The sequence below is a fragment of the Schistocerca gregaria genome, chromosome 11 (assembly GCF_023897955.1).
Source record: "Schistocerca gregaria isolate iqSchGreg1 chromosome 11, iqSchGreg1.2, whole genome shotgun sequence".
Classification (NCBI taxonomy): Eukaryota; Metazoa; Arthropoda; class Insecta; order Orthoptera; family Acrididae; genus Schistocerca; species Schistocerca gregaria.
In genome coordinates this window covers 123,706,500-123,730,165 of record NC_064930.1, presented here as the reverse complement: position 1 = coordinate 123,730,165, position 23,666 = coordinate 123,706,500, and the positions used below count along the sequence as shown (strand labels likewise).

The 23,666-nt window shown below is 46.8% G+C and overlaps 1 protein-coding gene across 1 annotated transcript in view; it reads right to left on the bottom strand.

The window, feature by feature from the left end:
- Positions 1-12,967, bottom strand: part of LOC126295450 (uncharacterized) — an 87,924-nt gene extending 74,957 nt beyond the window's left edge. Inside the window, exon 1 of the mRNA XM_049987951.1 lies at positions 12,872-12,967. The gene's annotated coding sequence lies outside the window, so the exon portion shown is untranslated. The remainder of the gene's footprint in view (positions 1-12,871) is intronic.
- Positions 12,968-23,666: the final 10,699 nt, after the last annotated feature.

The window sequence follows — 23,666 nt, the reverse complement described above, 5'->3', positions numbered from 1 at the left end:
AAGCCACTGTAATTTACGACAAGTTAAATAAGTAATTAAAGAGGATCACTGTAGACATTTTCATAGTTTTCTCTTTTATGAAACTTAACTTAAACCTAGATTATAGATGTGATATGGCACAGGTCATCCTTCGATCCATTGTATAACTTGGAAACCCATTCAGGGAATATTCGTTCACATTTTTGTTGAACGCAGTTGGTTTTTATCATCCTGTATTAAAATATATCCCTGTATCAATAGTGCAATTTATAAACAATGTTTTGCGAGTAGAATAAAATTTCCAATGGTAAACTTAACTGCTTTTTCGACTTTATTTTACCAGCTAACTAAAAATAGGAAAGCCTTGAACCCCTCCCACTAAATTTATTATTAAGATTCTTTTACAGGGAGTGCAGTGGAGTTGACGCTGAAATCATTAAGTATTTGATTATATCATCGCTAGTCTCACTGAACTCTTCTGAACAGTAACAGGTCACCGGTTGAAACTAGTCAATTCCCTAAAAAATACGCTCAGAGCGTCTTTGCGCGAAAGTGGTATGGAGACACGAGTCAGAACAGACAGACACCACGCAGAGAATGTTAGACGCCGCCTGTCCTGTTTTACCAGACTGATCAGCCTACGACGTCCAACATCTGTAATAGGAGTTGCCGCCTAACCCACGACGTTCGCACGTGATATCACTTTGCTTTCACCACGTGTCAAAAACACTCACTACGGCACTCCTCGGGCACCCGACAAGTCGTGCAGTTTCCGAAATGGCGGTGCCGAGCCTCCAACCCATCTGCCCTTGGTTAAACTGAGATAGATCGCGCGTCATACCCACTCTATACAGGGCCAGCACGCTAACTCCATCTGCATGCACAGTGAGTGTGTCCATCTGACTAGCAGCCATTCCTCGCCAGGTGAGGCTGCTATCGCCCGGACGGGTTTATATCGATAGTACGTCGGTGGTCATAATGTTCTGCTTAATGAGTGCATTGAGTTGCACAAAATCGAGACTGCCTCAATTACGGACTTCCACCGGCGAGACAGGTACTCGCCGAATGCAAACTGACACGTATGCGGCACTCGTTTCACGTCGGAGAATACCGGGCACACACGCGTGTAAAGCTTTCAATTAAGAGCGGGCGTAGAGACTGGTGGACACTTGAATACTGTGTGTGCTCGATATAAATTACATAAAACAACATACACTCATGCTCATACACTACTGGCCATTAAAATTGGTACACCAAGGAAAAGTGCGGATGATAAACAGGTATTCATTGGACAAATATATTATACTAGAACTGACACGTGATTACATTTTCACGCAGTTTGGGTGCATAGATCCTGAGAAATCAGTACCCAGAACAACCACATCTGGCCGTAATAACGGCCTTGATACGCCTGGGCATTGAGTCAAACAGACCTCGGATGGCGTGTACAGGTACAGCTGCCCGTGCAGCTTCAACACGATACAACAGTTCATCAAATGTAGTGACTGGCGTATTGTGGCGAGCCAGTTGCTCGGCCACCATTGACCACACGTTTCCCATTGGTAACACATCTGGAGAATGTGCTGGCCAGGGGAGCAGTCGAGCATTTTCTGTATCCAGGAAGGCCCGTACAGAACCTGTAACATGCGGTCGTGCATTATCCTGCTGAAATGTAGGGTTTCGCAGGGATCGAATGAAGGGTAGAGCCACGGGTCGTAACACATCGGAAATGTAACGCCCACTGTTCAAAGTGCCGTTAATACGAACAAGAGGTGCCCGAGACATGTAACCGATGGCAACCCATACCATCACACCGGGTTATACCCCATTATGGCGTTGACGAATACATGCTTACAATGTGCGTTCACCGTGTTGTCGCCAAACACGGATGCGACATCGTGATGCTGTAAACAGAACCTGGATTCGTCCGGAAAAATGGCGTTTTGCCATTCGTGCACCCAGGTTCGTCGTCGAATACGCAATCGCAGGCGCTCCTGTCTGTGATGCAGCGTCGAGTGTAACCGCAGCCACGGTCTCCGAGCTGATAATCCGTGCTGCTGCAAACGTCGTCGAACTGTTCGTGCAGATGGTTGTTGCCTTGCAAACGTCCCCATCTGTTGACTCTTGAATTGAGACGTGGCTGCACGATCCGTTACAGCCGTGCGGATAAGATGCCTGTCATCTCATTTGCTAGTGATACGAGACCGTTGGGATCCAGCACGGCGTTCCGTATTACCCTCCTGAACCCACCGATTCCATATTGTGCTAACAGTCATTGGATGTCGACCAACGCGAGCAGCAGTGTCGCGATACGATAAACCGCAATCGCGATAGGCTACAATCCGACCTTTGTCAAAGTCGGAAACGTGATGTTACGGATTTCTCCTCCTTACACGAGGCATCACAGCAACGTTTCACCAGGCAACGCCGGTCAACTGCTGTTTGTGTATGAGATATCGGTTGGAAACTTTCCTCATGTCAGCACGTTGTAGGTGTCGCCACAGGCGCCAAATTTGTGTGAATGATCTGAAAAGCTTATCAGTTGCATATCACAGCATCTTATTCCTGTCGGTTAGATTTTGAGTCTGTAGCACGTCATCTTCGTGGTGTAGCAGTTTTAATGGCCACTAGTGTAAATTAAGGATAATGCCGATACATGGTGAAACAACGATCTGGTGGGCGGTTTGTGGGTTTAAATCACCTCGGGGTCTGGCCGTGCGGTGCATTTGACCTGCGGTCGTCGCACGGTGGCGCTGGCAGCAGTCCACATAAGCAGAGGTGTGTCGGTGCATGTCAGAGTACGGTGCAGCGAGTAAGAGTGCAGACGTTTTCAGACGTGCTAATGGTGACTGTGTGTTGAAAATGGGTCAAAGGACAGACATTGATGACTTCATGAGGGGTAGAATACTAGGGCGACTGGAGGCTGTTCAAGCACAGCAGAATATACGAGTATCTTAATTTTAGCCATTGTTATCAGCGCTCCTTCCGTGACTATTCCTCTCGTAAAATAAAACACAATCGCCTTCATCCACAATCGTGATTTTAATTAAAATTCACGATGTATTTCGTGCCCTGGGTGCTCATCTTCAATTGCTTTGACAGTTTACATCGATTTTTTCAGATTTAGGTTAATTCTGGTCCTGGTAAGGTTACAATGGTGTATTACAAAGCAAACACATTGTGAATGTAAGTTTACAAAACGAATACAGATCGAAAAATAACTTATTGTTCCCTGTGGTAGATATATGGTTTTGAATCACAGTACGAGTAAACATGTCCAACTACGTGTACACACTTTTTATTCTACGGCCCATTCTGTAAACACAAGTCAAAACAAGTAAAAAAAAATTCAAATATAAACATGCAGCGTTTCTACAAATAGACACATGTTGTTATTTCAAAGGAAATACAAAGCTATTATACACTGAAGCGTCAAAGAAACTGGTATAGGCATGCGTATCCAAATACAGAGATATGTAGACATGCACAATGTGGGGCTGCGGTCGGCAACGCCTGTATAAGACAGCAAGTGTCTGGCGCAGTTGTTAGATCGGTTACTGCTCCTACAATTGCAGGTTATCAAGACTTAAGTGACTCCGAACGTGGTGTTATAGTCGGCGCACGAACGATGGGACACAGCATCTGCGAGGTAGCGAAGAAGTTGGGATTTTCCAGTACGACCTTTTCACTAGTGTATTGTGAATATTAGAAACCCGGTAAAACATCAAATCTCCGACATCGCTGCGGCCGAAACAAGATCTTGCAAGAACGGGATCAACGACGACTGAAGAGAATCGTTCGACATAACAGAAGTGCAACCCTTCTACAGATTTCAATGCCGAGCTATCAACAAGCCCAGCGTGCGAGCCATTCAACTAAGCATAATCGATATGGGCTTTCGGAACCGAAGGCCCACTCGTGTACCCTTGAAGACTACACGACACAAAGCTGTACGCCTCGCCTGGGCCCCTCAACACCGACAATGGGCTGTTAATGAGTGGAGGAAACATGTTACCTGGTCGGACGAGTCTCGTTTCAAAGTGTATCCAGCGGATGAGCGTGTTCGGGTATGGAGACAACCTCATGAATCTAAGGACCCCACGTGTCAGTAGGGGACTATTCAAGCTGGTGGAGGCTGTGTAATGGTGTGGGGCGTGTGTGGCTGGAGTGATACGGGACCCCTGATACGTCTAGATACGACTCTGACGGGTGACACGTACGTACGCATCCTGTCTGATCACCTGCATCCATTCACGTCCATTGTGCATTCCGACGGACCTGGGCAATTCCAGCAGGACAATGCGACACCCCGCACGTCCATAATTGCTACAGCGTGGCTCCAGGCACACTCTCCTGAGTTTAAACACTTCCGCTGGCCAACAAATTCTCCAGACATGAACACTATTGAGCATATCCGGGATTCCTTTCAACGTGCTGTTCATAAGAGATCTCCACCCCCTCGTACTCTTTTGGATTTATGGACAGCTCTGCAGGGTTCATGGTGTCAATTCCCTCCAGCACTACTTCAGACATTAGTCGATTCCGTTGCACGAAGTGTTGCGGCACTTCAGTCTGCACGCGGTGGTCCTACACTTTATTAACCAGCTGTACCAGTTTCTTTGGCTCTTCAGTGTATTATTAGTTATACAGGACGTCATTTACAAAACAAATATTTCTTTGTGAATAGATAAAATGTGTAGTAAATAGTCTTCTTGGTTTCGCCGCTGGATCACGCTGTGGAAATTCCACAATATTTCATCGGAGCAACTGTCCGACTTGTTCAGGTGGTTCAACCTTGTAAATGTAAAGGTAAAACGTGAATTGCGTTAGCTTTGCTCACACTATTAAATATTTGTTTCTTTAAGAAAAAATAAACTTTTAAAATTACTGACGGAACCATGGATCCTACACTGTGTTTGTTCATTCTACATCTTTGTGTAACATTATTTCATTGTTCTAATAAATCAAGCTTATTACCATGGCTTTCTGTGTGGAATACATTTAGACTGTTGTGAATGTCACTTAGTCTGTGTCTCTTAAGGTATTTATGGTTGGCTATTGTAAATTTGTCAAAGTAGTTAAGTCTAAAGGCATAGGCGTGTTCTTTGCAACACAGAATACCACGGTAAAAAACTTGGTCGACTAGAACAATTAGAAAATAATGTTACACAAAGAAAAATCTTCTGATAACACGTTGAATAAACAAACAAGAGTTCAGCAGCCACAATTTTTTCAGTAATTTTGGAAGTACACTATTGGCCATTAAAATTGCTACATCACGAAGATGACGTCCTACAGACACGAAATTTAACCGACAGGAAAAAGATGCTGTGATATGCAAATGATTCGCTTTTCAGAGCACGGTTGGCGCCGGTGGAGACACATGAAACGTGGTGATATGAGGAAAGTTTCCAACCGATTTCTCAAACACAAACAGCAGTTGACTGGCGTTGCCTGGTGAAACGTTGTTGTGATGCCACGTGTAAGGAGGAGAAATCCGTACCATCACGATTCCGACTTTGATAATGGTCGGATTGCAGCCTATAGCGATTGCGGTTTATCCTACCGTGACATTGCTGCTCGTGTTGGTCGAGATCCAATGACTGTTAGCAGAATATGGAATCGGTGGGTTCAGGAGGGTAATACGGAACGCCGTGCTGGATTCCAACGGCCTCGTATCACTAGCAGTCGAGATGACAGGCATCTTATCCGCACGGCTGTATCGGATCGTGCAGCCACGTCTCGATCCCTGAGTCAGCAGATGGGGACGTTTGCAAGACAACAACCATGTGAACGAAGAGTTCGACGACGTTTGCAACAGCACGGATTATCAGCTCGGAGACCACGGCTGCGGTTACCCTTGACGCTGCGTCACAGAGAGGAGCGCCTGCGATGGTGTACTCGACGAATGGCAAAACTTCATTTTTTGGGACGAATCTAGGTTTTGTTTACAGCATCACGATGGTCGCATCCGTGTTTGGCGATATCGCGGTGAACGCACATGGCAAGCGTGCATTCGTCATCGCCATACTGGCGTATCACCCGACGTGATGTTATGGGGTGCCATTGGTTACACGTGTCGGTCACCTCTTGTTCGCACTGACGGCACTTTGAACAGTGGACGTTACATTTCAGGTGTGTTACGATCCGTGGCTCTACCCTTCATTCGATCCTTGCGAAACCCTACATTTCAGCAGGATAATGCACGACCGCATGTTGCAGATCCTGTACGGGCCTTTCTGGATACAGAAAATGTTCGACTGCCAGCACATTCTCCAGACCTCTCACCAATTGAAAACGTCTGGTCAATGGTGGCCGAGCAACTGTCTGGTCAATGGTGGCCGAGCAACTGGCTCGTCACAATACGCCAGTCACTACTCTTGATGAACTGTGGTATCGTGTTGAAGCTTGCATGGGTAGTTTGCCTGTACACGCCATCCAAGCTCTGTTTGACTCAATGCCCAGGCGTATCAAGGCCGTTATTACGGCCAGAGGTGGTTGCCCTGGGTACTGATTTCTAAGGGTCTATGCACCCAAATTGCGTGAAAATGTAATCACACGCCAGTTCTAGTATAATATATTTGTCCAATGAATACCCGTTTATCATCTGCACTTTTTCTTGGTGTAGCAATTTTAATGGCCAGTAGTGTATATTTTTTCCTACAGAAACAAATATTTTTGGTAAATAATCCACATTTGACATATTGATAAATATTCGTTTTGTACGTGATATCCTGTATAAGAAATAACATAATGGCTTTAGATCTCCTCTGGAATAATAACACTCAAGTAATTGTAGAAGTGCAGCATCTTTACATTCGAAATTCTTTTGCTTGATTTGACTTGTATTTACAGCATAAAAGGTGTATACATGTATATAAAAATGTTTACTCATAGTGTGCTTCAAAACCACGTATCCACCAATGGAAGCTGCTACTTTTCCATTTGTGTTAGTTTTGTAAACTAAAATTCACACTGTGCCAGTTTTGTAATATAACGTTGTAATCTTACTAGGACCAGAAATAGCCTAAATCTGAAGAAATAATCTGTGTAGATTGTCAAAGCAACTGAAGATGAGACGTTAATTCTCGAAATGCATTGCGAATTGAAATGAAATCATGTCTGTGACACGAACATTCTGTGGTATTGACACAGCAGATAAACTAGAAATTATGTTTTTGGTTCTTTCGTACATGTCATAAGTGATGTCATTGCAAATAAAGCCAGGCTTCCGACCCTGGAGGTAATTAACCCCTAAGGGGTAAAATGAAATTTTCTGAGGGGTAAAAAGTAAACGATTGATTCTGTTTCACTCACAAAACTAAATTATTTATAAAATACCATTACTATTATCACATTTTTTCAAGACTCTGGTATTGATGTCGGGCTCTAGCGGTCAGCTTCCTGAGAACGGGGTCCCCGGTTCGATTCCCGGTGGGGTCAGGGATTTTCAACTGCCACCAGATGACACAGTGTGTGTGGTGTCATCATTTCATCATCATTCACGAAAGGGGCGAGATAGAACTGAGCAAAGGTTGGGAATTTGTACGGGCGCAAGTAAGCACGCAGTTGAGCGCCCCACAAACCACAAACATCATCATCATCTACGAGGCGTGTTTTTTAAGTAAGTACCGTTTTGAAATTCAAAAAGACATGCAAAGATATCTCAATAATTTTATTTTCACATGAAAGCCTGTACGTTAATCTAGTTTTCTACATAATTTTCATCAATATTGAGGCTGGATCAAATGACTCTGAGCACTGTGGGACTTAACACCTTAGGTCATCAGTCTCCTAGAACTTAGAAGTACTTAAACCTAACTAACCTAAGGACATCACACACATCCATGCCCGAGGCAGGATTTCGAACTTGCGACCGTAGCGGTCGCGCGGTTCCAGACTGTAGCGCCTAGAACCGCTCGGACACTCTGGCCGGCTCAATATTGAGGAACTTGTCATAACATTGTACCAATTTTTGAATAGCCTCCTCACAGAAGTCTGCCGCCTGACCTGTTAACCACCGCATCACCACCGTTTTGACTTCGTCATCGTCTTGAAGACGCTGACCGCCCAGGTGTTTCTTCAAGTGCAGCAACAGACGGTAGCCACTGGGCGCAAGATCTGGGCTCTACGGAGGTCAGATTCGCCACATGCGGACGGGTATTGTCTTGCAGCAAAACGAAGCCCTTGCTCAACTTGCCACGTCTTTTGTTCTGAATTGAACGGCGGTGATTGTGCAATGTCTTACAGTAAGCTGCTGCACTGAATGTCTCATTACGAGGCAGAACTCCACAAGCAATATTCCTTTTCCGTCCCAAAAAACTGTGCACACGATTTTCCGGACAGAAATTGTGTGCTTGAACTTCACTCTTCTGCGTGAATCTGACCTCCGTACAGCACCGACCTTGCGCCCAGTGACTACCGTCTGTTGCTACACTTGTAGAAACACCTGGGCAGTCAGCGTCTTCGGGACTATAACGAAGTCAAAACAGTGGTGAAGCAGTGGTTAACAAGTCTGGCGGCAGACTTCTGCGAGGAGGGTATTGAAAAACTGGTACAGCGTTATGACAAGTGACTCAATATTGACGGAAATTATGTAGAAAAGTATACTCCTGGAAATGGAAAAAAGAACACATTGACACCGGTGTGTCAGACCCACCATACTTGCTCCGGATACTGCGAGAGGGCTGTACAAGCAATGATCACACGCACGGCACAGCGGACACACCAGGAACCGCGGTGTTGGCCGTCGAATGGCGCTAGCTGCGCAGCATTTGTGCACCGCCGCCGTCAGTGTCAGCCAGTTTGCCGTGGCATACGGAGCTCCATCGCAGTCTTTAACACTGGTAGCATGCCGCGACAGCGTGGACGTGAACCGTATGTGCAGTTGACGGACTTTGAGCGAGGGCGTATAGTGGGCATGCGGGAGGCCGGGTGGACGCACCGCCGAATTGCTCAACACGTGGGGCGTGAGGTCTCCACAGTACATCGATGTTGTCGCCAGTGGTCGGCGGAAGGTGCACGTGCCCGTCGACCTGGGACCGGACCGCAGCGACGCACAGATGCACGCCAAGACCGTAGGATCCTACGCATGGCCGTAGGGGACCGCACCGCCACTTCCCAGCAAATTAGGGACACTGTTGCTCCTGGGGTATCGGCGAGGACCATTCGCAACCGTCACCATGAAGCTGGGCTACGGTCCCGCACACCGTTAGGCCGTCTTCCGCCTACGCCCCAACATCGTGCAGCCCGCCTCCAGTGGTGTCGCGACAGGCGTGAATGGAGGGACGAATGGAGACGTGTCGTCTTCAGCGATGAGAGTCGCTTCTGCCTTGGTGCCAATGATGGTCGTATGCGTGTTTGGCGCCGTGCAGGTGAGCGCCACAATCAGGACTGCATACGACCGAGGCACACAGGGCCAACACCCGGCATCATGGTGTGGGGAGCGATCTCCTACACTGGCCGTACACCTCTGGTGATCGTCGAGGGGACACTGAATAGTGCACGGTACATCCAAACCGTCATCGAACCCATCGTTCTACCATTCCTAGACCGGCATAATTTCCATCAATCTCAATAATTTTATTTTTAGATGAAAGCCTGTACCTTAATCTACTTTTGTACATAATTTCCATCAATCTCAATAATTTTATTTTTAGATGAAAGCCTGTACCTTAATCTACTTTTCTACATAATTTCCGTCATAGCAGTAACTACATAAAGACAACTACTGCGCTATACACATTTTATTATTATTATTAATAATAATAATATTAGTGGCTATGGTCACAGCCTCAATTTCTGACAATTCAGAAATAACGTTGGGTTGCGTTGTTTTGAGGGACGAGACCAGACAGCCATGTCATCGGTCTCATCGTATTAGGGCGGGATGGTGAAGGAAGTCAGCCGTGCCCATACAAAGGAACCATCCCGGCATTTTCCTGGAGCGATTTTAGGGAAATAGCGGAAAAACCTAAATCAAGATCGTCGGACGCGGGATTGAACTGTCGTCCTCCCGATTACGAGTCCAGTGTGCTAACCACTGCGCCACCTCGCTCGGTCAGAAATAAGGAGCAGCAATCGAGTAATTTAGAAACAGTAAGTATAGTGTATACGTTATAACGTGGTCGATTTTCAATGGGTTTGCACTGAGCCGGTGAAGCAAGTGTCGCAATGGAGAGGACGAATACAGGGGAAGCGTGTTTTGTAACAGGTGTCTGCCCTCACTGTGGGTAGTTAGCTGTCTTTCCTGAGAAGGGCCTGTGCGTAGCACTTGCGATGCACCAGGAATTCCTTCGTAATTCATTCTAACACACACACACACACACACACACACACACACACACACACACACACACACACACACACAGACTCACACACACGCACGCACACGCACCACACACAGAGATATACACATACACACACATACCCACAAACTGAATACCATTCTTGTTTTGCAAATCAAACTGCCTTTTCCTGCTACTATTTATTTTATTTAATCCATACGCGCTTCGCCTTCTGCTGTTTTAAGGCATCAACAGTGGGTTCTATAATGATACAGTTTTGTTACTTATAGATTATCAAACAGTTCACTTCGAGATTTTTTGTAAAAAATGTAATTACTTACGACGTCTACAGACGCTAAAGTAACCTCTGGCGTGCCACAGGGGAGTGTCATGGGACCATTGCTTTTCACAATATATAAAAATGACCTTGTAGATAGTGTCGGAAGTTCCATGCGGCTTTTCGCGGATGATGCTGTAGTATACAGATAAGTTGCAGCATTAGAAAATTGCAGCTAAATGCAGGAAGATCTGCAGCGGATAGGCACTTGGTGCAGAGAGTGGCAACTGACCCTTAACATAGACAAATGTAATTATTGCGAATACATAGAAAGAAGGATCCTTTATTGTACGATTATATGGTAGCGGAACAAACACTGGTAGCAGTTACTTCTGTAAAATATCTGGGAGTGTGCGTGCGGAACGATTTGAAGTGGAATGATCATATAAAAATAGTTTTTTGTAAGGTGGGTGCCAGGTTGAGATTCATTGGGAGAGTCCTTAGAAAATGTAGTCCATCAACAAAGGAGGTGGATTACAAAACACTCGTTCGACCTGTACTCGAGTATTGCTCATCAGTGTGGGATCCGTACCAGATCGGGTTGACGGAGGAGATAGAGAAGATCCAAAGAAGAGCGACGCGTTTCGTCACAGGGTTATTTGGTAACCGTGACAGCGTTACGGAGATGTTTAGTAAACTCAAGTGGCACACTCTGCAAGAGAGGCGCTGTGCATCGCGGTGTAGCTTGCTGTCCAGGTTTCGAGAGGGTGCGTTTCTGGATGAGGTATCGAATATATTGCTTCCCCGTACTTACACCTCCCGAGGAGATCACGAATGTAAAATTAGAGAGATTCGAGCGCGCACGGAGGCTTTCAGACAGTCGTTCTTCCCGCGAACCGTACGCGACTGGAACAGAAAAGGGAGGTAATGACAGTGGCACGCAAAGTGCCCTCCGCCACACACCGTTGGGTGGATTGCGGAGTATAAATGTAGATGTAGATGTAGATTTGAAGATCTGCGTTTCCTCACATCTGATCTGGAGGCCTCAGTACCACTTGTATCACTGTTCTATATTCACCTCTTCGTGTTTTCGCCATCCACACACTGTTCAGCATGTTTGTCTCCCTTTTTTGTGGTGGACTATCGTTCTTCTGTCACTTGATACAACTATTTCGTCGTACACTTCTTTTCACAGCGTAAATACTGCGACTCCATTACGTGCTTCATCGTCTTTGGTACGTTTACTTATGTGTCGCCAACCTAACGAAGTATATGTTCGTTACTAACTTCTTTTTGTGCTGTTTGTACCGTCTGTGTGCGTATGAGTGGGGGATAAAGCCGATTTTTTTTGACGCTGTGTAAAGAAGTGTACCACGAAATAGTTGTATCGAGTGACAGAAGAACGACAGTCCACCACAAAAAAGGGTGAGAAACATGCTGAGCCGTGTGTGGATGGCGAAAACACGAAGAGGTGAATATAGAACAGTGATAAAAGTGGTCGTGCGACCTCCAGACCAGATGTGAGGAAACGCAAATCAGCAAATCGTAAGTAATTACAAATGGTTCAATTGGCTCTGAGCACTATGGGACTTCTGAGGTCATCAGTCCCCTAGAACTTAGAGCTACTTAAACCTAACTAATCTAAGGATATCACAAACATGCATGCTCGAGGCAGGATTCGAACCTGCGACCGTAGCGGTCTCGCGGTTCAATACTGTAGCGCCTAGAACCGCTCGGCCACCCCGGCCGGTTAAGTAATTACATTTTTTACAAAAAATCGTGAAGTGAACTGTTTGATAATCTATAACGGACAATACTGTATCATTATAGATCCTACTGATGATGTCTTAAAACAGTAGAAGGCGAAACGCGCATGGATTAAATAAAATAAATAGCAGCAGGAAAAGGCACTTCGATTTGCAAAAGAAGTATTTATATACTTGCTGCGTAAGATGGCCAGACAAACAAACGTGAATATCATACACTGTCATCATTTTAAACATAAAAGTATTCCAGGAAAAGTCTGTCATTCTAAAGTTAGATAGGTGCAAAAGTTGGTCATAATATGGGAGGGGGGGCTATAGACCGCACAGGCAGCGGGAGGGGAGGGGGTGCTAGCTAATGTCCAATTGCATTCAGGGTTAATGGTCTATGAAAGGTTGGGAACCGCTGCCTTACACGAACGAAAGGTAGGGAAGAAAGCTCGCAGAGTTATTTAAACAATGTCGGTGGGTATAGAGCATCGTCGGATGATGATCGACGAATTGGAATCGGGGCCGTAGCTCCCTGTCGCGTGAAAGTAGAAAACTATGTGCCATAAAATACTGACTCGACTTAGCTGGAGTCGGCGAGACGGCGCAAACTCCTGGACCGGGGCGGATGACGTCATACGCCAGCGTCTCCTTGGAAGTGCAGCACGCTACTGGAGTCGTGGGGTCCGGCGAAGGAGGCAGACAGCCAATCCGTTGGTGGAAGGGGGGGGGGAGGGAGGAGGGGTGGTAGGGGCACGGCCTCTCAGTCCCCACTAACCTGCGTCAATGTGTGTCCAGTTACGTGGCTGCAGCAAGCGCGGGCCGAGTTGGCTTCGTCACCTCCACGGCAGGAAGATGGTCTTCCCCACATACGAAGTCGACGAGGAAAGCCTCGGCCTTACTACAAAGCTAGCGTTGACTGTCACCATCATCAGCCATGTATCATTCATTCCTGAACACAGGTATCGTCCAGAGACATCCCAACATTACCATTTTCATCTACTTTTGCACCCTCGTTCATCTGTGGGTAACGTTACTGCCGCTTCACAGCTGTAGGTCTCGATATACAGGGTGTTTCAAAAATGACCGGTATATTTGAAACGGCAATACAAACTAAACGAGCAGCGATAGAAATACACCGTCTGTTGCAATATGCTTGGGACAACAGAACATTTTCAGGCAGACAACCTTTCGAAAATACAGTAGTTACAATTGTCAACAACAGATGGCGCTGCGGTCTGGGAAACTCTATAGTACGATATTTTCCACATATCCACCATGCGTAGCAATAATATGGCGTAGTCTCTGAATGAAATTACCCGAAACCTTTGACAACGTGTCTCGCGGAATGGCTTCACATGCAGATGAGATGTACTGCTTCAGCTGTTCAATTGTTTCTGGATTCTGGCGGTACACCTGGTCTTTCAAGTGTCCCCACAGAAAGAAGTCACAGCGGTTCATGTCTGGCGAATAGGGAGGCCAATTCACGCCGCCTCCTGTATGTTTCGGATAGCCCAAAGCAATCACACGATCATCGAAATATTAATTCAGGAAATTAAAGACGTCGGCCGTGCGATGTGGCCGGGCACCATCTTGCATAAACCACGAGGTGTTCGCAGTGTCGTCTAAGGCAGTTTGTACCGCCACAAATTCACGAAGAATGTCCAGATAGCGTGATGCAGTAATCGTTTCAGATCTGAAAAATGGGCCAATCATTCCTTTGGAAGAAATGGCGGCCCAGACCAGTACTTTTTGACGATGCAGGGACGATGGGACTGCAACATGGGGCTTTTCGGTTCCCCATATGCGCCACTTCTGTTTATTGACAAAGCCGTCCAGGTAAAAATAAGCTTCGTCAGTAAACCAAATGCTGCCCACATGCATATCGCCGTCATCAATCCTGTGCACTATATCGTTAGCGAATGTCTCTCGTGCAGCAATGGTAGCAGCGCTGAGGGGTTGCCGCGTTTGAATTTTGTATTGATAGAGGTGTAAACTCTGGCGCATGAGACGATACGTGGACGTTGGCGTCATTTGGACAGCAGCTGCAACACAGCGAACGGAAACCCGAGGCCGCTGTTGGATCACATGCTGCACTAGCTGCGCGTTGCCCTCTGTGGTTGCCGTACGCGGTCGCCCTCCCTTTCTGGCACGTTCATCCGTCACGTTCCCAGTCCGTTGAAATTTTTCAAACAGATCCTTTATTGTATCGCTTTTCGGTCCTTTGGTTACATTAAACCTCCGTTGAAAACTTCGTCTTGTTGTAACAACACTGTGTTCTAGGCGGTGGAATTCCAACACCAGAAAAATCCTCTGTTCTAAGGAATAAACCATGTTGTCATCAGCACACTTGCACATTGTGAACAGCACACGCTTACAGCAGAAAGACGACGTACAGAATGGCGCACCCACAGACTGCGTTGTCTTCTATATCTTTCACATCAGTTGCAGCGCCATCTGTTGTTGAAAATTGTAACTACTGTAATTTCGAAAGTTTATCCGCCTGAAAATGTACTGTTGTCCCAAGCATATTGCAACAAACGGTGTATTTCTATCGCTGCTCGTTTAGTTTGTATTGCCGTTTCAAATATACCGGTCATTTTTGAAACACCCCGTACGAGATATGTCCACGGGAACCTCACCATCGCACCCCCTCAGATTTAGTTATAAGTTGGCATAGTGGATAGGCCTCGAAAAACTGAACACAAATCAATCGAGAAAACAGGAAGAAGTTCTACATCTACATCCATACTCCGCAAGCCACCTGACGGTGTGTGGCGGAGAGTACCCTGAGTACCTCTATCGGTTCTCCCTTCTATTCCAGTCTCGGACTGTTCGTCGAAGGAATGATTGTCGGTATGCTTCTGTGTGGGCTCTAATCTCGCTGATTTTATTCTCATAGTCTCTTCGCGAGATATACATAGGGGGGAGCAATATACTGCTTGACTCTTCGGTGAAGGTATGTTCTCGAAACTTTAACAAAAGCCCGTACCGAGCTACTGAGCGTCTCTCCTGCAGAGTCTTCCACTGGAGTTTATCCATCATCTCCGTAACGCTTTCGCAATTACTAAATGATCCTGTAACGAAGGGCGCTGCTCTCCGTTAGATCTTCTCTATCTCTTCTATCAACCCTACCTGGTGCGGATCCCACACTGCTGAGCAGTATTCAAGCATTGGGCGAACAAGCGTACTGTAACCTACTTCCTTTGTTTTCGGATTGCATTTCCTTAGGATTCTTCCAATGAATCTCAGTCTGGCATCTGCTTTACCGACAATCAACTTTATATGCTCATTCCATTTTAAATCACTCCTAATGCGTACTCCCAGATAATTTCTGGAATTAACTGCTTCCAGTTGCTCACCTGCTATATTGTAGCTAAAGCATAACGGATCTATCTTTCTATGTATTCGCAACACATTACACTTGTCTACGCCATTCGTCAATTCGCTGCACATCCTCCGAATTTCAGTACAATTTTTCATTGTTGCAACCTCTCGATACACCACAGCATCATCTGCAAAAAGCCTCAGTGAACTTCCGATGTCATCCACAAGGTCATTTATGTACACTCCTGGAAATTGAAATAAGAACACTGTGAATTCATTGTCCCAGGAAGGGGAAACTTTATTGACACATTCCTGGGGTCAGATACATCACATGATCACACTGACAGAACCACAGGCACATAGACACAGGCAACAGAGCATGCACAATGTCGGCACTAGTACAGTGTATATCCACCTTTCGCAGCAATGCAGGCTGCTATTCTCCCATGGAGACGATCGTAGAGATGCTGGATGTAGTCCTGTGGAACGGCTTGCCATGCCATTTCCACCTGGCGCCTCAGTTGGACCAGCGTTCGTGCTGGACGTGCAGACCGCGTGAGACGACGCTTCATCCAGTCCCAAACATGCTCAATGGGGGACAGATCCGGAGATCTTGCTGGCCAGGGTAGTTGACTTACACCTTCTAGAGCACGTTGGGTGGCACGGGATACATGCGGACGTGCATTGTCCTGTTGGAACAGCAAGTTCCCTTGCCGGTCTAGGAATGGTAGAACGATGTGTTCGATGACGGTTTGGATGTACCATGCACTATTCAGTGTCCCCTCGACGATCACCAGAGGTGTACGGCCAGTGTAGGAGATCGCTCCCCACACCATGATGCCGGGTGTTGGCCCTGTGTGCCTCGGTCGTATGCAGTCCTGATTGTGGCGCTCACCTGCAAGGCGCCAAACACATATATGACCATCATTGGCACCAAGGCAGAAGCGACTCTCATCGCTGAAGACGACACGTCTCCATTCGTCCTCCATTCACGCCTGTCGCGACACCACTGGAGGCGGGCTGCACGATGTTGGGGCGTGAGCGGAAGACGGCCTAACGGTGTGCGGGACCGTAGCCCAAATTCATGGAGACGGTTGCGAATGGTCCTCGCCGATACCCCAGGAGCAACAGTGTCCCTAATTTGCTGGGAAGTGGCGACGCGGTCCCCTACGGCACTGCGTAGGATCCTACGGTCTTGGCGTGCATCCGTGCGTCGCTGCGGTCCGGTCCCAGGTCGACGGGCACGTGCACCTTCCGCCGACCACTGGCGACAACATCGATGTACTGTGGAGACCTCACGCCCCACGTGTTGAGCAATTCGGCGGTACGTCCACCGGCCTCCCGCATGCCCACTATACGCCCTCGCTCAAAGTCCGTCAACTGCACATACGGTTCACGTCCAAGCTGTCGCGGCATGCTACCAGTGTTACAGACTGCGATGGAGCTCCGTATGCCACGGCAAACTGGCTGACACTGACGGTGGCGGTGCACAAATGCTGCGCAGCTAGCGCCATTCGACGGTCAACACCGCGGTTCCTGGTGTGTCCGCTGTCATTGCTTGTACAGCCCTCTCGCAGTGTCCGGAGCAAGTATGGTGGGTCTGACACACCGGTGTCAATGTGTTCTTTTTTTCCATTTCCAGGAGTGTATATTGTGAATAGCAACGGTCCTATGACACTCCCCTGCGGCACATCTGAAATCACTCTCACTTCGGAAGACTTCTCTGCATTGCGAATGACATGCTGCGTTCTGTTATCTAGGAATTCCTCAATCCAATCACACAATTGGTCTGATAGTCCGTATGCTCTTACTTTGTTCATTAAAAGACTGTGGGGAACTGTATCGAACGCCTTGCGGAAGTCAAGAAACACGACATCTATCTGTGAACCCGTGTCTATGGCCCTCTGAGTGTCGTGGACGAATAGCGCGAGCTGGGTTTCACACGACCGTCTTTTTCGAAACCCATGCTGATTCCTACAGAGTAGATTTCTAGTCTCCAGAAAAGACATTATACTCGAACATAATACGTGTTCCAAAATTCTACAACTGATCGACGTTAGAGATATAGGTCTATAGTTCTGCACATCTGTTCGACGTCCCTTCTTGAAAACGGGGGTGCGATGGGGAGGTTTCCTTGTAAGTGTAGTAATTAACACACAAGTGATAAGGAAAATTTATTCACATCAAATGTAAAGGTTTAAAGAATGAGACTTTCACTCTGCAGCGGAGTGCGCGCTGATATGAAACTTCCTGGCAGATTAAAAGTGTCTGCCGGGCCGAGACTCGAACTCCGGACCTTTGCCTTTCGCAGTCTCTGCAATATCCTTTCTTTCAGGAGTGCTAGTTCTGCAAGGTTCACAGGAGAACTTCTGTGAAGTTTGAAAGGTAGGAAACAAGGTATTGGCGGAATTAAAGCTGTGAGGACGGGGCGTGAGTCGTGCTTGGGTAGCTCAGGTGGTAGAGCACTTGCCCGCGAAAGGCAAAGGTCCCGGGTTCGAGTCTCGGTCCGGCACACAGTTTTAATCTGCTAGGAAATTTCGTATCAGCGCACACTCTGCTGCAGAGTGAAAATCTTATTCTGGAAACATCCCCCAAGCTGTGGCTAAGCCATGTCTCCGCAATATTCTTTCTTTCAGGAGTGCTAGTTCTGCAAGGTTCGCAGGGGAGCTTCTGTAAAGTTTGGAAGGTAGGAGGCGAGGTACTGGCAGAAGTAAAGCTGTGAGGACGGGGCGTGAGTCGTGCTTGGGTAGCTCAGATGGTAGAGCACTTGCCTGCGAAAGGCAAAGGTCCCGAGTGCGAGTCTTGGTCTGGCACACAGTTTTAATCTGCCAGAAAGTTTCAAATGTGGAGGTATTTACAAAAAGAAACAATCTATTGTTTGAACAAAACATCCACATAATTTTATAATCATTTAACAAAAATGTTCACACTACAGAATAAATAAAAACGAAGAGCCACTGATGGTGGCACAGTGGTGCCGAAACATGTTTGCATACTGAGGAAAAAAGGTGTTTTGCATAACTGGCGGACCTCACATTCAACAAAGTAAGTTCCGTTTGTTTATATAAAACAAATATGTACAGACACAGAAAAAATATTTATTGTACAAAAATCTACAACTGATAAACTACTTTTCTACATAGTTTCCGAAAATTTGTAGGCACTTGTCATTGCGTGGCAAGTTTTTGTACGCCTTCTTCAGAGAAGAAAGGACAGATCTTAGGCGTAAGGAGAGATGAAAGTCTCTAGGAGCAGGGTCCGGGCTGTACGAAGGATGATCAAATGCGTCCCACTGAAATTCCCGTCAGAGGTTTCTTGTCACACTCGCTGTATGAGGTCGGGCGTTATCGTGAAAAGAAAAAAAAAACTTTTGACAGTAATCCTCGGCGCTTGATCTTTATTGCGCGACGCAATTTCTTAATGGTCTCGCAGTAACCATGTGCATTGATTGTTCGGCCTCGTGGTAAGAAATCAATCAGCAAAATGCCTTTTCTGTCCCAAAAAACGGCGCACATGATTTTTCGAGATGTCAAGATTTGCTTAGGCTTAATCTTCATTGGGGATGAAGTGCGCCTCCATTCGACTGATTGCCGTTTTGTTTAGGGGGTGTCGCGCGATACCCAAGTTTCATCCCTCGTGACTATCCGAGAAAGAAAACCAACGCCTTCTTCATTGCAGCGTGTCAAAAACTGAAGTGCATTGCCAATCCGCTGTTTTCCTTGTTGTTCAGTAAGAATTTCGGGTACCCGACGTGACAAAAAGTTTTCGAAATTTCAGTTTTTTCAGTAATAATTTCATGAATTAGTGATCGTGAGATTTGCGGAACTTCCGTAGCAAGGGCACTAGGTGTAAACTTACGGTTCTGCTTAATCTTCTTTTCAACTGTCTGAACCAGTTTATCAGTAACCACAGACGGGCGTCCATTTCGTTCTTCAGCGTGTGCTTTGTGGCGAAACCAGTGACTTTAATTACTTATAAATGATATTTCAGGTAGATAAAACCAGTTACCTATTGTCAGCGTAACAATTCGTTTGATCTCAAAAATGATTATCCCGGCTAATGTTTGTCACGCTGCTAAAGAAATCTCCACTGAGCCGGCCTGGGTGACCGAGCGGTTGAAGGCGCTACAGTCTCGAACCGCGCGACCGCTACGGTCGCAGGTTCCAATCCTGCCTCGGGCATGGATGTGTGTGATGTCTTTAGGTTAGTTACGTTTAAGTAGTTCTAAGTTCTAGGGGACTGATGACCTCAGATGTTAAGTCCCGTAGTGCTCAGAGCCATTTGAACCATTTTCTCTACTTGCGGTGTGTATAAATTTTGTGTGTGAAGTCGTGTGAGTGGCACTAAATTGCATATCATTTATCAGATTTTACACACCTGTTACTTAAGATAGAAGCAAGAGGGCTGTACAAGCAATGATCACACACACGGCACAGCGGACACACCAGGAACCGCGGTGTTGGCCGTCGAATGGCGCTAGCTGCGCAGCATTTGTGCACCGCCGCCGTCAGTGTCAGCCAGTTTGCCGTGGCATACGGAGCTCCATCGCAGTCTCTAACACTGGTAGCATGCCGCGACAGCGTGGACGTGAACCGTATGTGCAGTTGACGGACTTTGAGCGAGGGCGTATAGTGGGCATGCGGGAGGCCGGTGGACGTACCGCCGAATTGCTCAACACGTGGGGCGTGAGGTCTCCACAGTACATCGATGTTGTCGCCAGTGGTCGGCGGAAGGTGCACGTGCCCGTCGACCTGGGACCGGACCGCAGCGACGCACGGATGCACGCCAAGACCGTAGGATCCTACGCAGTGCCGTAGGGGACCGCACCGCCACTTCCCAGCAAATTAGGGACACTGTTGCTCCTGGGGTATCGGCGAGGACCATTCGCAACCGTCTCCATGAAGCTGGGCTACGGTCCCGCACACCGTTAGGCCGTCTTCCGCTCACGCCCCAACATCGTGCAGCCCGCCTCCAGTGGTGTCGCGACAGGCGTGAATGGAGGACGAATGGAGACGTGTCGTCTTCAGCGATGAGAGTCGCTTCTGCCTTGGTGCCAATGATGGTCATATATGTGTTTGGCGCCTTGCAGGTGAGCGCCACAATCAGGACTGCATACGACCGAGGCACACAGGGCCAACACCCGGCATCATGGTGTGGGGAGCGATCTCCTACACTGGCCGTACACCTCTGGTGATCGTCGAGGGGATACTGAATAGTGCACGGTACATCCAAACCGTCATCGAACACATCGTTCTACCATTCCTAGACCGGCAAGGGAACTTGCTGTTCCAACAGGACAATGCACGTCCGCATGTATCCCGTGCCACCCAACGTGCTCTAGAAGGTGTAAGTCAACTACCCTGGCCAGCAAGATCTCCAGATCTGTCCCCCATTGAGCATGTTTGGGACTGGATGAAGCGTCGTCTCACGCGGTCTGCACGTCCAGCACGTACGCTGGTGTAACTGAGGCGCGAGGTGGAAATGGCATGGCAAGCCGTTCCACAGGACTACATCCAGCATCTCTACGATCGTCTCCATGGGAGAATAGCAGCCTGCATTGCTGCGAAAGGTGGATATACACTGTACTAGTGCCGACATTGTGCATGCTCTGTTGCCTGTGTCTATGTGCCTGTGGTTCTGTCAGTGTGATCATGTGATGTATCTGACCCCAGGAATGTGTCAATAAAGTTTCCGCTTCCTGGGACAATGAATTCACGGTGTTCTTATTTCAATTTCCAGGGGTGTAAATACAAATCCACGTTTAGACAATAGCGACTCTATTTTTCCAATAATAATTAACAATATAATTACAGGTTTTCTCTTTACAGACGTCACACGTCTCACGTCCGAACAGTTCATCCGTCAGTACACGGAGAACAACTGAACCAAAATTATCACAGACAACAAAAAAATTATAACTGTCGTTGTCTATGAATTTAGTTCTCTGATAATAGTTTTAATTCACACAGAAATTAAATTATTACAGAAATAATGAAATAATTATCGTCATTTTTACACGATACAGTCTTTATTATACGTAGTATCTATAATATTTGCTGAAGTTTGTACACTTAGTTCATTTTAACATCTTGTGGTTAGAACATAGTGCCGTGGATATTACAACTTGATCACGATCTTCAATGAACAGTGTGACCTACCTAACCACTGAATCACTCATAGCACTTTGTCCGTAAACCTCGCAGATTTGCCGATGAATTTCCTTTGGTTTAACTTTCTTTGCATTTAGAAAACGAATCACAGATTTGGTTTCACACGCGGCGGCATTTTCAATTACGGCTGACATCATAAAGAAGCACTACAAGAGCACGCGTGGGCAGCAGCGATCTGAAAATGGCGTTCATGTCTTCTCCACGAGTCAGGCGGTCGCGTTCTCGCTTCCCGAGCACGTGGTCTACATCTACATCCATACTCCGCAAGCCACCTGACGGTGTGTGGCGGAGGGTACCCTGAGTACCTCTATCGGTTCTCCCTTCTTTTCCAGTCTCGTATTGTTCGTGGAAAGAAGAATTGTCGGTATGCTTCTGTATAAGCTCTAATCTCACTGATTTTATCCTCACGGTCTCTTTGCGAGATATTCGTAGGAGGGAGCAATATACTGCTTGACTCTTCGGTGCAGGTATGTTCTCGAAACTTTAACAAAAGCCCGTACCGAGCTACTGAGCGTCTCTCCTGCAGAGTCTTCCACTAGAGTTTATCTATCATCTCCGTAACCTTTTCGCGATTACTAAATGATCCTGTAACGAAGCGCACTGCTCTCCGCTGGATCTCCTCTATCTCTTCTATCAACCCCATCTGGTGCGGATCCCACACTGGAGAGCAGTATTCAAGCAGTGGGCGAACAAGCGTACTGCAACCCACTTCCTTTGTTTTCGGAATGCATTTCCTTAGGATTCTTCCAATGAATCTCAGTTTGGCATCTGCTTTACCGACGATCAACTTTATGTGATCATTCCATTTTAAATCACTCCTAATGCGTACTCCCAGATAATTTATGGAATTAACTGCTTCCAATTGCTGACCTGCTATTTTGTAGCTAAATGATAAGGGATCTATCTTTCTTTGCATTCGCAGCATATTGCACTTGTCTACATTGAGATTCAATTGCCATTCCCTACACCATGCGTCAATTGGCTGCAGATACTCCTGCATTTCAGTACAATTTTCCATTGTTACAACCTCTCGATACACCACAGCATCATCTGCAAAAAGCCTCAGTGAACTTCCGATGTCATCCACCAGGTCATTTATGTATATTGTGAATAGCAACGGTCCCATGACACTCCCCTGCGGCACACCTGAAATCACTCTCACTTCCGAAGACTTCTCTCCATTGAGAATGACATGCTGTGTTCTGTTATCTAGGAACTCCTCAATCCAATCACACAATTGGTCTGATAGTCCATATGCTCTTACTTTGTTCCGCTTCCCGGAGAGATCAGGAATTTTGGCTCAAATGGTTCAAATGGCACTGAGCACTATGGGACTTAAATTCTGAGGTCATCAGTCCCCTAGAACTTAGAACTACTTAAATCTAACTACCCTAAGAACATCACACACATCCATGCCAGAGGCAGGATTCGAACCTGCGACCGTAGCGACTAGAACCGCCGGCCGGCTGTCAGGGATTTTCACCTGCCTAATCATTTCATCATCGTCCATGAAAGTGGCGAGATTGGGCTGAGCAGAGGTTGGGAATTTGTATGAACGCTGATAACAGCGCAGTTGAGTGCCCCACAAACCAAACATCATCATCATCATCATCATCATCTTTGAGTCAGAGTAACTGGTGCGCATACTCGGAACTGCGATCGTAGCGCTGCCGCGGATAGAAATAGAAACGGAATTTACACTACTGGCCATTAAATTTGCAACACCACGAAGATGACGTGCTACAGACGTGGAATTTAACCGACACGAAGAAGATGGTGTGATATGCATATGATTAGCTTTTCACAGCATTCACACAAGGTTGGCGCCGGTGGCGACACCTACAACGTGCTGAGATGAGGACAGTTTCCAACCGAT